Source organism: Polyodon spathula, chromosome 14, assembly GCF_017654505.1.
Source record: "Polyodon spathula isolate WHYD16114869_AA chromosome 14, ASM1765450v1, whole genome shotgun sequence".
Lineage (NCBI taxonomy): Eukaryota > Metazoa > Chordata > Actinopteri > Acipenseriformes > Polyodontidae > Polyodon > Polyodon spathula.
In genome coordinates this window covers 6,454,196-6,466,841 of record NC_054547.1, presented here as the reverse complement: position 1 = coordinate 6,466,841, position 12,646 = coordinate 6,454,196, and the positions used below count along the sequence as shown (strand labels likewise).

General features: G+C 39.7%; 1 pseudogene; it reads left to right on the top strand.

Moving 5' to 3' along the window:
* The first annotated feature begins 5,791 nt into the window (after nucleotides 1-5,791).
* Nucleotides 5,792-12,191, top strand: LOC121327077 (annotated as a pseudogene).
* Nucleotides 12,192-12,646: the final 455 nt, after the last annotated feature.

Here is a 12,646-nt window from a genome sequence, read left to right as displayed (position 1 = left end):
ATGGGTGTGGCTAAGTCCCGCTGTATGAAAATGATGGGTGTGGCTAAGTCCCGCTGTATGAAAATGATGGGTGTGGCTAAGTCCCGCTGTATGAAAATGATGGGTGTGGCTAACTCCCGCTGTATGAAAATGATGGGTGTGGCTAACTCCCGCTGTATGCAAATGATTGGTGTGGCTAACTCCCGCTGTATGCAAATGATTGGTGTGGCTAACTCCAGCCCTTCACGTTCCACGGGCTCCCACATTCTACTCATCATACACATCAAATCATACTGCAGCAGCAGTGACGAAACAATACACTTCTCCTATATGACTAGATATGACATATGTCAGTAAACTGAGATCTTGTCCCTGTCATGCTGTTAACAAGGGTCAGCAGCCCCTAAACAGATAAGGGATAAAAAAAATATTGAGACTTTCTTCCTATGCATCCGGACATGGGCTATTTGCTAGGAAATCGACACTGTCCAGACCATATAGGGACTGTTGGCATGTATGGGTATGCAAAGAGGGCTTACTGGGAAAATCAGACAGTCTTAGTTTTAATACTGTACTTCTTAGCCAGGAGTTACTTTGCTGCTACTTACTTATCAATGTACGCATTTAGAAAACCATTCAGCAGGTCAGTATGCAAATCATTCAGGGTAGCATAGTTTAAACAGCTCCAGGCCATTTGAATATATTTCAGGTAAGTAAATACAGGTTGTCTAGTAATATGAAGCAGCTCCTAACAGTTATACTGTTAACAAAATAAAGTGCATTCCCCTCATGTTTAAATGATAACAGGACCAGTATTTGTGAAATGCATCTTGAGATATTTCTAAAAATAAAATAAAATGGTAAATCTACTGGTGTAGCACTATATATATATAATTTGACATATATATATATATATATATATATATATATATATATATATATATATATATATATATATATATATATATGTTCAAATTCTTCAGACAGTTTACACTAAGTGCTTTACACATCTTAATAATTTAATTACTGGTGGGAGGGGTGTCTAAATATGCTCTTCAAGTTTAATATTATTCCTGCAAGCATTTCTCCCTCGGGTGTTTTACTGTCCCTATTATTATCATTATCAAATGTGTAAAGAGGGCCATCGAAAGAGCAGGTTTACTAGTCATATAGAAAAGGTAATCAGGCCATATCTGTTTCATTAAAATTGTCCTCTGCCCCTACCAAAACCAACACTTTGTATCTTGAACCAAATAACCTTATCAACATGGCGGCAAAACATACAGTTCTTTGTCGACAAAAATATGGCTGGGTTAACTGTATCCCACAAAGGAAATTTCAAAGCTGCTCTGCGGTAATGTGGAATTTATAAGCACCTTTATCGATTGACGCTGCTCTGGAAGATGGCGGAAGGACTGAAGGGCTGAGTATGTAGGAGCGTAGCTTTCATTTAACTTATAACAGTTGTGATCTTTACCGGCTATGAATTTAACTTGGAAAAATGTGTGGCTTCTGTAACGTCAGCTGTTTCTTAATGTATTACAACAAGAGAAACCGAGACCGATTTGTTATTTGCTGTAGTTTTAGACACCATCATAAATGTATGATCATATAAGTTAATCGAGTAATAATATATAAATGCATATTATTAAATAATGTCTTAATTAATGTAATGTTCCACCCCATTGAAAATCCACTGTCTAGGAATTTAGAGTTTGGTTCCGCGTTTGTGTCATGTCAGCTGTTTGTAAATCGTCAGGTCTATTCACAGAATGCCCCTGCTCACCTTGTACCTCCTAAGTAAGCAATATAACACTTTGCTTTTCTGTTGCATCCAGAGAGGTGTTTTTGGTTTGCATTATTATCAGGCAAAATCGGTTATGTTCGGTTAATAAACAGTCAAACGCATATATATTTTTAGTTTCTGCATTGCATGTACGTTTTACTGTACAGGTTTGCTTACTGTGAAGTGAGGCTGTCCACATTAGGATTCAGGCAATTTAACTGTGGATGGATTTTGAATCAGAGAGAATTAGGGGAAACATTTCGTTTTTCACGCCCCATTAGTAAATACCTTTACAACACAATTAGAAGTCAAACACTAATACACTACTGCAAATCAATACTAAAAAGCAAGATTAAAGTTAACAGAAGGGTTTAACCTATTGACTTATTAGCGTTTTTAACACCAGTAAATCATTTTTTTATTTATACATTTATTTATTTATTAATCGTAGTACTTATGATGACTCATTAATTTAACATTTTACACAAATCATACAATTTGTAAATATAAATGTTAACCCAAGTTTACAATAATTACTAACCCTTAATGCATTGGTCCTAATAATAATACAAATGGTCTTACAACACTGAAGAGCTGCTGTTTCTTTTCTTTCACAAGTTAAATATATTCATTACATAGGTCCACAAAAATGACCGATTGGTCAGTAGCCAAGTAAATGTCTTTGCACACAGCCCGACTTCAGAAAGACGTTTTCTTATGTAGAAAGAGTAGGGAATGATTGGCAGCATTAAAAATATATTGCTGAAAAAATAAAAGTTCTTGCATCAGTGTTACAATTTTCGCTCAGTGAAGAAAATTAAACATTAATTATCCCACATGAAGGGTTATTCATTAAAAGTACAGGGGTACTATTCTATCCTCTTTCTGTGAAAAGTAGCATCATTGAAAACATAATTATATACTGTGTAATATTGAAGATGTGTTTGAGTCTGTGGAATGCCCTGTATTTAAAGGTATTTTATAAACTTCCTCGCTTGACCTAGGAGAACTGGGTCTACATTTTCCCTAGCAGTGTGTGGAGGCAGCGGGACAGACTCTGGTGTGCAGTGTATCTGCTTGCTTCAGCTGCAAAGCATTGCAAGACGGATCCTGATGCATTTTTGACATCCTGCCAAGAATATTCACTGCTGATAAATTGTAACTTTGACTTTTCCAGCTCACGGGAGATGGTGAGGCAGAGTAAGGCTGCTGAGCTGCAGGCCTTTCAGTACTCACTCAAGGTAAGGAACAGAAATATTTCAGTTTGCTAGGGGGTCTTTTGACTTGGGCAGGCTTTTTTGGTAATTACATTATTACTTTTTTTTTCTTCCTTTTATCAGTGACTAGACTTTGCTTTAGCAGTCAACCATGATGATGCATTTTATCAAAGTAAAATTTGTTTTGTGAGTTTAGACAAGAAATATACCCTCTAGACCACAAAATAAACCACTTGTGTATGGTGGGCCACCCTTAATCTGTCATCAGAGAAACCGCACGTTCTTTTGAAAGGAAAGCACAAACGTACCTCTGCAATTATTGAAAACTCATAACAGGGTTTCATAACCCAGTTTGTGATCAGTGTGTAATCTTTTTAATGCCTAGGGAAAACTCCCATTTCATACACAAATACATAGTAATTGTAATAATAAGGCAATTCTAGTTTGTTTTGTTTTTTTCATTTGATAAAACAAAAAGCACTAGCTGATGATGTCATATTTTCAGCTTCACCCCCATTTAGCTTTCAGGTTCCTGCATGAATTAGAATAGTTTTGGAGCAGGGACAGTGTAGTTTCACTTTTGTCAAACTAATGGCTGCTGAAACTCCTTATCGATTTCAAAATGAAAGTAATTCCTGGAGATTTCCCAAGATCTCTATACTGGCTATCTTCCTCTTTTCTGTTGCTGTATTTCCTAGTTGCTAAAGTCATTTCCGATGTAAAGTAACCCAGTTTGTGTAACAATCTCCAGCCTATTAACTAAATGCTATTATTTTCTATGTTGTCCACAGCTGTAGCATAATTCTTTGCCTTTGGTTCCTGTGAAAGAGACCAGTATGGGGCTCCCCACCCTCTGGCATAGCCCTCCTACCTCTGAAGAGCTGCCCCTCAGCACCCACGCCATGCCAGGTAGGTGCCACACTTCCTCATATTACATCTTAGCTGCTTAACTCCATAAGATTTTGACACTAGATACGTTTACATAAACAGGGAATCCTTTTGTAGTTGATTGTTTTGAATTTGAAAACTAATGTAAAAGTAATAATAAAATAATCTTTAATTTTATATTCCACCTTTCATAGTGGACCACCATCACAAAGTGCTTTACAAGATATGAGACTAGGGTGTGTGAACTGTGCATCAGCTGCAGAGTCCCTTACAAGAACGTCTCACCCAAAAGACGGAGCACAAGGAGGTTAAGTGACTTGCTCAGGGTCACACAATGAGTCAGTGGCAGAGCTGTGATTTGAACCTGGTACCTCCTGGAATCAATGCTTCTGAACCAACTGGAATCCGATTAATCCCCAAGCTGATTCCGTCTCATCATACCGGTTTACATGGAGAATAAAGAGAGGATCTGGGAAGCTTGAATCTGATTAAACTGACTATAAACAAGGGAATTGTAGCCAGCAAAATAATCAGGAACACATTTTGAGAGGAGCTGTTGTCTCGAGATGTCATTCTGAGCCTAGTAATTCTTTTCGGATGCAAGCCAGGGCTAGCATATTTATTTGATTATGTTTTGGTATATGTTTTGGTATATGTTTTGAAATAACAGGTTGCCTGGCAGGCTTGTTTTAGACAAGCAGTGTGTAGTGTGATAGTAAACAGTCTGCTGCATATGCTCGAACAAACAAACAAAATGTTCCAACGTATAGAGAATACTGTGGAAGCTGTCTACTAAAAATCTGATCAAAAGAGAAGGTTTAGAGGAGTTCAACGTGCATGATCAGATGTACAGCACAGAAAATAATACCTTTTCTCATTTAGAGTATGGATTACAGATCGCTACATGACTATGGTTAGGTTTAATAAAAATAAAAAATTTGACTGTGCAATTCAATGTCTGATATGTGGTCTTTTGGAAATCTAACATTATCTATCCCAGATCTGTAAAGTAATTGTACCCAACAGAGTACTTCCATAAATCTTAACCATTTTGTATTAGCTGCATAGGTCTAAAATGTGCAGTTTGTTTGTATTCAAAAACATGTTATTTTAAAACTGTCATCAGGTGCTGTACTATGCTAGGTTAAAGAAAGTTCCCAATTTGCTTGCCTTCCAGGAAGTTTGTTGCTGCATTATGTCCTTGGTTATTTCACCCTGGCAGTGTCTTTTGGGTCAAAGCATGTTACTTGTTAAAAGCATGTCAGTCAAGTGGGTAAGCAGCTGATTGGTTATTGACAGGAAATGAGGGGTGGAGACAATTTGACCCTCCTGGTGAAATGACCCAGGAAGTGACAGACAATCTAAAAAAAGCTTGGCTTGCAAACAGATGTCTTTGACCTAGAATAGTGCCAGATATCATGTTAAAATGAGAATATGTGTTTGGTAAGACATGTGTTTCTTTCAAAACTGCACATTTGAGATGGATGTGCATGGTGGTGAAAACATATGGAACTATTTCTACAGTTACTTCAGTGTTTTGCAACATGTGCATTTACAATTCCTATTGTTAATATTTACCATGCTTCTGCTGCTCATCTGCCTGTTGGTACCATAAACTACAGCATGCTTATCAGGGCCAATAGCAAGTACAGTCACCAAAAATCCACCTGGGAGGCTAGAATTGATTGTTCCGCTAGGCTGCTATGAAGTTGCTATAGAAACTGTTTTGGGTTTGGGTGGTGGGAGAGGTTCAATCTGACAAGACTTCTTTTAGAGGATTGCTCATGATAAAGTTCCAACTCTAGCCTCTAGTACTATCAAACCACGCCATAATGAAGCACTAAAGCACTCCATTCTGTGCTCTCACGACTGCTCATAAACAAACACTGACACACTCTAACCTGCTGTGTTTCTCGCAGAGATGGTGAGCAGCCAACCACTCCGCATAGCGGATGCAGGGAAAAGAAAAAAAAAGAAAAGGAGAACAAGAGTGACTTATAGCTTCATTGGTAACTTCAATCGTAGGTACGCTTAAAGTTTATTCTAAATTCACCTGGACAGCTTAAACAATGGAGCTGGGATGCTTATGATATGGACACAAAAATCCTCACATCGAGGTATTCCCTAAGAACAAGACTGTAGCCATTGTACCAAGCAGGCTGGTCTTGTCTGCTGTCAGAAGCAAAGCAAGGCTAGTTCTGTACTGTGATGTTTGTGGCTTTGAAGGGGTACTGGACCATCTGAGCCAGAACTCAACCAATGCCCCTGCATGGTGTTTGGGGGGGGGGGGGGGGGGGGGGCTGTGTGAGAGTAGATGTAAATATTGGAATTCTTACCCTGACTAGTTGCTAGACATGTCTATTTTCTCCTCTGTTCCTACCACTGTGGTTGTTCAAACTAAGCGAATTGGCGAGGGGGGGCTTCAGATGTGGAGTGAAGCAAACTAATCCATGTAGTCGCTACATATCGTCATTTAGAATTTGTTTTGCCTAATTAGCTTTCAGGCTGAAAATAAGCATGATCCACTGCTTGTTTTCATCCATCACATAATTATTCTGCATGAATTTGCATCACTAAAGGGAACAGTCCTACACACAGAAAACAAATGAGTTGGGTCATGTTGCATTTGTGGATGTAATGTAGAATTAGGCAAAGTAAATACACCTGTGTGATATTAATATAGGTACAAATTACATTGATGACATTTGGCAAAACAACCCAAAAAACAATGTTGGTTTTGCACAGCAGTGGGAGAGAGAGGATTGCAGCTATAAAAATGTAAGCAGAGTTTATCAGCATTTTTGTGCTAGAAACTCCGCACGGCATGATATTATGGCAGGGCAGGATTTCTCATTCCACCAGTTGTGTAAATCCAAGCACTGAAGGAAGCCGTGGTGATACAGTCATAGTCTAGGTTTGCCCAAATAGCTGTGGAAAGTGTACACCTCAGTGCGGTTAAGGGGTCAAGTTCTAAGCTGCATGTACTGGATCTGAGGTAACTGCAAAACATGAAGGGAACACAAAGCCACTTTTTCAGGAACTGAAACCTGGTTCCAGAAGACCAAGAGACCCAGTTTGAGGCAATTTTGCTTAAACAAACCCCAAGTCTCCCCTAGTGTGCCATGCAGTGGTCTGAAACCTCAGTTCCAAGCCACAAGCGTGTTACCTTAGCTTTATACAGACCTCCTGAAACGAGTCAGACTTTCTTCATCATCCCTGACATACCCAGTCACTAGATGATAATATTGTTTCCTCTGCACCTGCTTAAATTCAGGAAGCATCTGGCCGGCTCATTGCACAATGATATATGTTTGGATCAGGTGGAGTTTACGTTCAGACAAACAAAACCTTTTCTTTCATGATTTACAGTTTAATAAATGTGGCATATTTAGCTACTCAAGCTTGCATCAGTATACACAAAGGTGTATCGTATCGTGTTGTAAAGTGTTGTGATGCATCGGTACATGATAAATCGTCTCACCCCTAAAGATCATCATGACTTGAGTCAAAATATGGGAGAGGGCTACAACAGGAAAACGAAGCTTGTGATGTTAAACGAATGCTCATGTGGTAGAGGGAGCCGCACTTGAAGGGAATGACTATAGACAGCTTGTTTTGTGTTCCAAACAGATCATTGAAAAGAAAGCTGGGCACAGCCGCAGTTGTGTGTTCTGTGAGGTTGAGACACTCTATCAGTGTCAGGGGAACAAGTATGTTCTATTTCTTGAGGTATTGGGGGTAATGGCAGAATAGGTGTGTCAGGGTATTAATAGATACATTGATACAGCCCTCTAGCTTGGAGAACTTACAGCCACTGAATGATGCAAACAAATAAGGGGTTAGGCTTTTGCTTTGTATTGTGTCGTATGAGTTCAGCATGCTTGATTAAGCTTTTAAACACATTTTAATTGAAGTATTTCTTTTCTTAAGGAATATTTTGGAGCTGATAGAATTCCTTGAAGATGAGACGCGGTTCTACTTGGTGTTTCAGAAGCTGCAAGGAGGTAAGGACCACAGTATTGCATATCCAGTTGCTTTGCCAAGGATGAATTCACACTTTAGTAACTGAATTAACAAAAATCTGCAACTGCTGCAAAACAGCACAGGAGATTTTGAAACAGTTGACGGTGCACAGTCCGAGTTGCAGCCAATCAGTGGTTGACATGTAAGATGCTACCTGCATCAGTATTTATTTATGTATGCACTGTATGTGTTGCACTGTGGGGAAGGGGGGGTGTCCTCTCTCTGGTATTGAGAAATGTTGCCCTTTCTCCTTCAGTCTGACACTTGCTCCTTCACTCTCTGATCTCCAGGCTCAATCCTGACTCATATACAAAGTCAGAAGCACTTTGATGAAAGAGAGGCAAGCCGGGTGGTGAGAGACATTACGGCAGCCTTGGAATTCCTCCATACTAAAGGTAGGAGACGGGCTGCATACGTTTCCCCCACAGTCAGTGTACCTCCGTGACTATCTCGCACTGTATCTCCTATTATGCAGTCGTTTCTTTCTGTTTTTATCTGTTCCATCTTTTTTAATTTGTCTGTTTATCCCACTACAATCTTGTCTCTAATGTATTACCTCTCAGAAAAGTAATTTTAATTTTTAATAATAAATTCCCTGGCACAATTTCATAGATTCTCGAGCATTGTAGTCACTAATACACTGGAGGTTTTAAAGGAGCAAGAGGCGAGCTTCAACAAGATAAACATCTTCTCAATCCTATATTTTTTTTTTATTGAAATTTATTGAAATTTTTTTTTTCTAAAAGCAGAACAAAAACAAAAGACAACTTGCAGCAGTATTGTTCAGAGAATATGCATGAGCAAGTCAACTGTGAACTGCAGGTTCTATGATTAACTTTGCATTAATTCAATACTTGTTAAAGGCTATGGCACACTATGTGAAATACTGTCAGACACTGTATCCATAACAACATTGAGGTTCTTGCCAAGAGCGATCTGGACTTGTGCAATTTTAGTAGTATCTTTCAGATTACAGGGATTTCATTTCTCCCCACAGAATAATTGTTGTGGTCTGGTTACGCCCATAACAACCCCTGAGCTAACCACGCCAGTAAGCAAACCTGAGATATATATTGCTTCATAGTGTATGTAAGTAGATAATCCATGCATTCATGTACAATTTGAGTTTTTTGCAGGGTAACACATACCATGCTCACCATTGGCAGTCTTCTTTCCAATGTATTTATCCACCTTGAATAAACTTTGCTTGAGCACGTGTCGTCCCTGTTTTGAGCTGGTCTTCAGTAACCTAGATAAGCTGTCTTCTGTGTGTAACCCTTTTGGCTGTTGAGTTTGTGTGTGTGCTTGTTGTACTGTCTGTGCTGCAGTGCGGCTCTGCAGAGTACATGGCCCCAGAGGTGGTGGAGGTGTTCACAGACGAGGCCTCCTTCTATGATAAGCGCTGTGACCTGTGGAGTCTGGGGGTGATCCTCTACATCCTGCTCAGCGTCTGCCCTCCCTTCACTGGGAACTGTGGGACAAACTGCGGCTGGGACCCGGGGGAGGCATGCCGCTCCTGCCAGGTACAGCACTCCACATTTCAGGGGAGTGCCGTCTATACTGTGGGCAGGCGTAGTAATGCAGTAGAAATACAAAATCTAAATGGCAGTGTGGTTTTACTAAACATTTAACAGAAAATCCACACTTACTGTATGTGAAGATTTTGCATTGATTTTTAAATGTCGTTGTAAACCACTGTAAGTAATATAAAAAATAGGTCAACTATAAATATGACTAAATAAATCAAGTCTACTTTTTTCACAGAAAATGTATATGACAGCTTAAACAAAGACTGTTTACATAGATGTGGAGCCTTTGTAGATGGTTCAAGATGTCAATATTGGGATAATGCAGATACATGTTTTGTATAGGGTGGTCCAAAAGTATGATTAATGCAGGGTATATGGGAGTGAAAGATGTAACTTGTCTTTATGTATTACTTTAGTTTAAATTGATTCATATTTAATCCCTGACTTGTGTATTTAAATAGGTTCTCAAGGATTTAAATATTTGCTTGTCGACATGTAATGAAAAGCATTGTGGGAAACAGGGCTATTTGCTTAGTCATAGACAGCACAGATGGAGCCAGAAGAAAGGTTAATGAAGCCATTAATGAATGACATATACTTTAAAGCAGGCAGACCGTAATCATGGCTGCTGAGCAAATTAACATGACTTCGTCTCCATGTCGACCTCAAGACTACTGCTGTTTTCTAAATGTCTGCGTGCCGGGCTTTTTCCTGTAAAATATTACTTGATGAAACTGATCAGTAGTCTTACTAAATAATTGGAATTGAACACACTTACAGTAGGTGGGATATACACTTAAGTGGGGTCTCTCTCTGTCGCTCTAAGGCAAATGAGCAAAACTAAAACAATCGAAAGAATCAATCACACCTGCTACTCCTACAGATCTAGAAGATCTACAGCACCCACAGAGCTATTTATTTGATGCTTTTTAACACCTCGGTTGGGTTGTTTGCACAGCGGTAAACACTGGTTTGTGAATGTATCCAGGAGGGGAAATATGAGTTTCCAAAGAAGGACTGGGCCCACATCTCTGACAGTGCGAAGGACTTGATCTCCAATCTGCTGCTGCACGATGCTAAGCAGAGGCTGAGCGCTGCCAAGGTTCTGCAGCACCCATGGGTGCAGGGGGTCAGCTTTTTCACCCTATTCTTACTCTACAGCAGTAATGATCAGAATCAGCGTGATATTAAGAGAATTTTACTACCAGCATTGGATCCCTAATATATGTATTCATACTACAATTATACTGTTAATAATAATAATAATAATAATAATAATAATAATAATAATAATAATAATGTTCAGGATAAAGCAATGTAATACATTTTTAAGAGATTTTCTCAAGTGTTTCATTATGCGGGTATTTAAGATTGCAGCAGGGTTAATAAACACAATATGGGCGGCTCTCCAGCTATGTCATTTGGCCCCTTCATGAGCATTTAAAAGACCCCATTCTTGGATATTGTGTTCTGTGCTCTAATAAGCAACAAAACACTTCAGCATTTCCTGTTGCTGTGCACCGTAATGAGCACTGGCACGTTCTACTTTCACCTCTCATTACTGTGCTCATGTATCTTAATAAGCAGAGAAAACCTTTTAGTCCAATTATTTATCTGCTGTCGCCCCACTGTCCTGCTTGGGCACTAGAAAACATTCTTCTGTTTCTCTTGATTGTCTTCCAGAAAGCTTCAGAGAGAGGCCTGCCGACCCCTTGCATACTACAGAGGTAAGCAAACTGTTCACTGGCTTGTTAATAGATAGATAAATACTTTCATGGAAAAGGATTGTGTAGTAGCTTCAATTGTAGCTTAGAAGCAAATACTGAAAGACATGTGTCAACAGCATTCTTCTTTCCATTGATTTGCACTTTTATGACTTGACAGATTTTAAAATGTCAAGTTATGTTGATTGACTTCCTTACTGTTTTTTTTTTTTTTTTTTTTTTTCCATTGTTCTTAATAAATAAACACAACTGACAGTACAGTCAGAACTGGTGTCTGTTTATTGAAACACTTTATGTTTCACAAAAAAATGAGGACAATAAAAAAAGTAATGGAGAACACCGGACTAGAGACTTGCCTGTTATGCATGTTATTTACTTGCGTGTACGACTAGAGACCCCTTTTTAGTGTCGTATGGAACTATAAATCCCACCTGTTAAATAGCTGAGTTGAAATGTGCAGTGAAGTGCCTCTTCTTGCTCATGGCTTGCTCTCCTCCCTGGCTCAGTACAGGAACAGCAGTACAAAGGATCTGACCCAGTTTGCTGCCGATGCCATTGCCTTTAACCGGCAGCTGTCCCAGCATGATGAGGAGCAGAAGGTCCTGCTGCCCAGTGTCTGCTCCATGAGACTGTCCCCCCCTCCAACTCGAGACTTGCCCGCCACCGTGGCCAGAGCTACGCCCTCCGAGCCACAGACTTCCTCCCGGCGATCAGCGATGACACCTCCTGACCCCGCCTCCCAGCAAGCAACAGTGACACCACCTAACCCCGCCTCCCGGCGAGCAGCAATGACACCTGACCCTGCCTCCCCGGGGAGCAGCGATGACACCTCCTGACCCCGCCTCCCAGTGAGCAGCGATGACACCACCTGACCCCGTCTTCCAGCTTTTCCTAGCCTGATGGATCTTCAGCAGTGTCTCCTGGCCCTGCCCTTTTTCTTACACTAGTCAATGATACCAGCAGAGTTTCAGCCACTGAACCCAGTTTTCTTAAAACCACACAGGTTCTAACTGTGACATGCCTGCAATGCAGCTTGTATTTTTGCTTGCCACCTACAGTCAAAACTTTGGAGCCCTACTGGGTGTTAAATCTGCTGGTCTAATGTACATGCTGTATGCTACGCTCCAAACAGTTATTGCTATTAATTGGATGGTCTATCTGTCTGTCTAGGTGTTAGTAAGAACACAATAAGTGAAGTGAGATGGTGTGATTCACTTCTTTTGATGGAAAAAAAGGAAATCGCTGGAGCATGTCCCTCTGTATGCACTTATGCTTTAATATCCGTGGTAGGAGTTAATTTCGGTGGTTACAGGAACTTTGCTTTGTTATATTTAATTGCAGTTCAACATTTTATTTTATGTATTTCTAATAACTATGTTACCGATATATTGTTAAATTTAATGACAAGATGTTCATTATACTGATATAATTGCATCTCTAGGGTGTCGGCGTAATGAAACTCCTTTGAGTTTCTTTATGCCTTTTTATAAAACTAGTTGA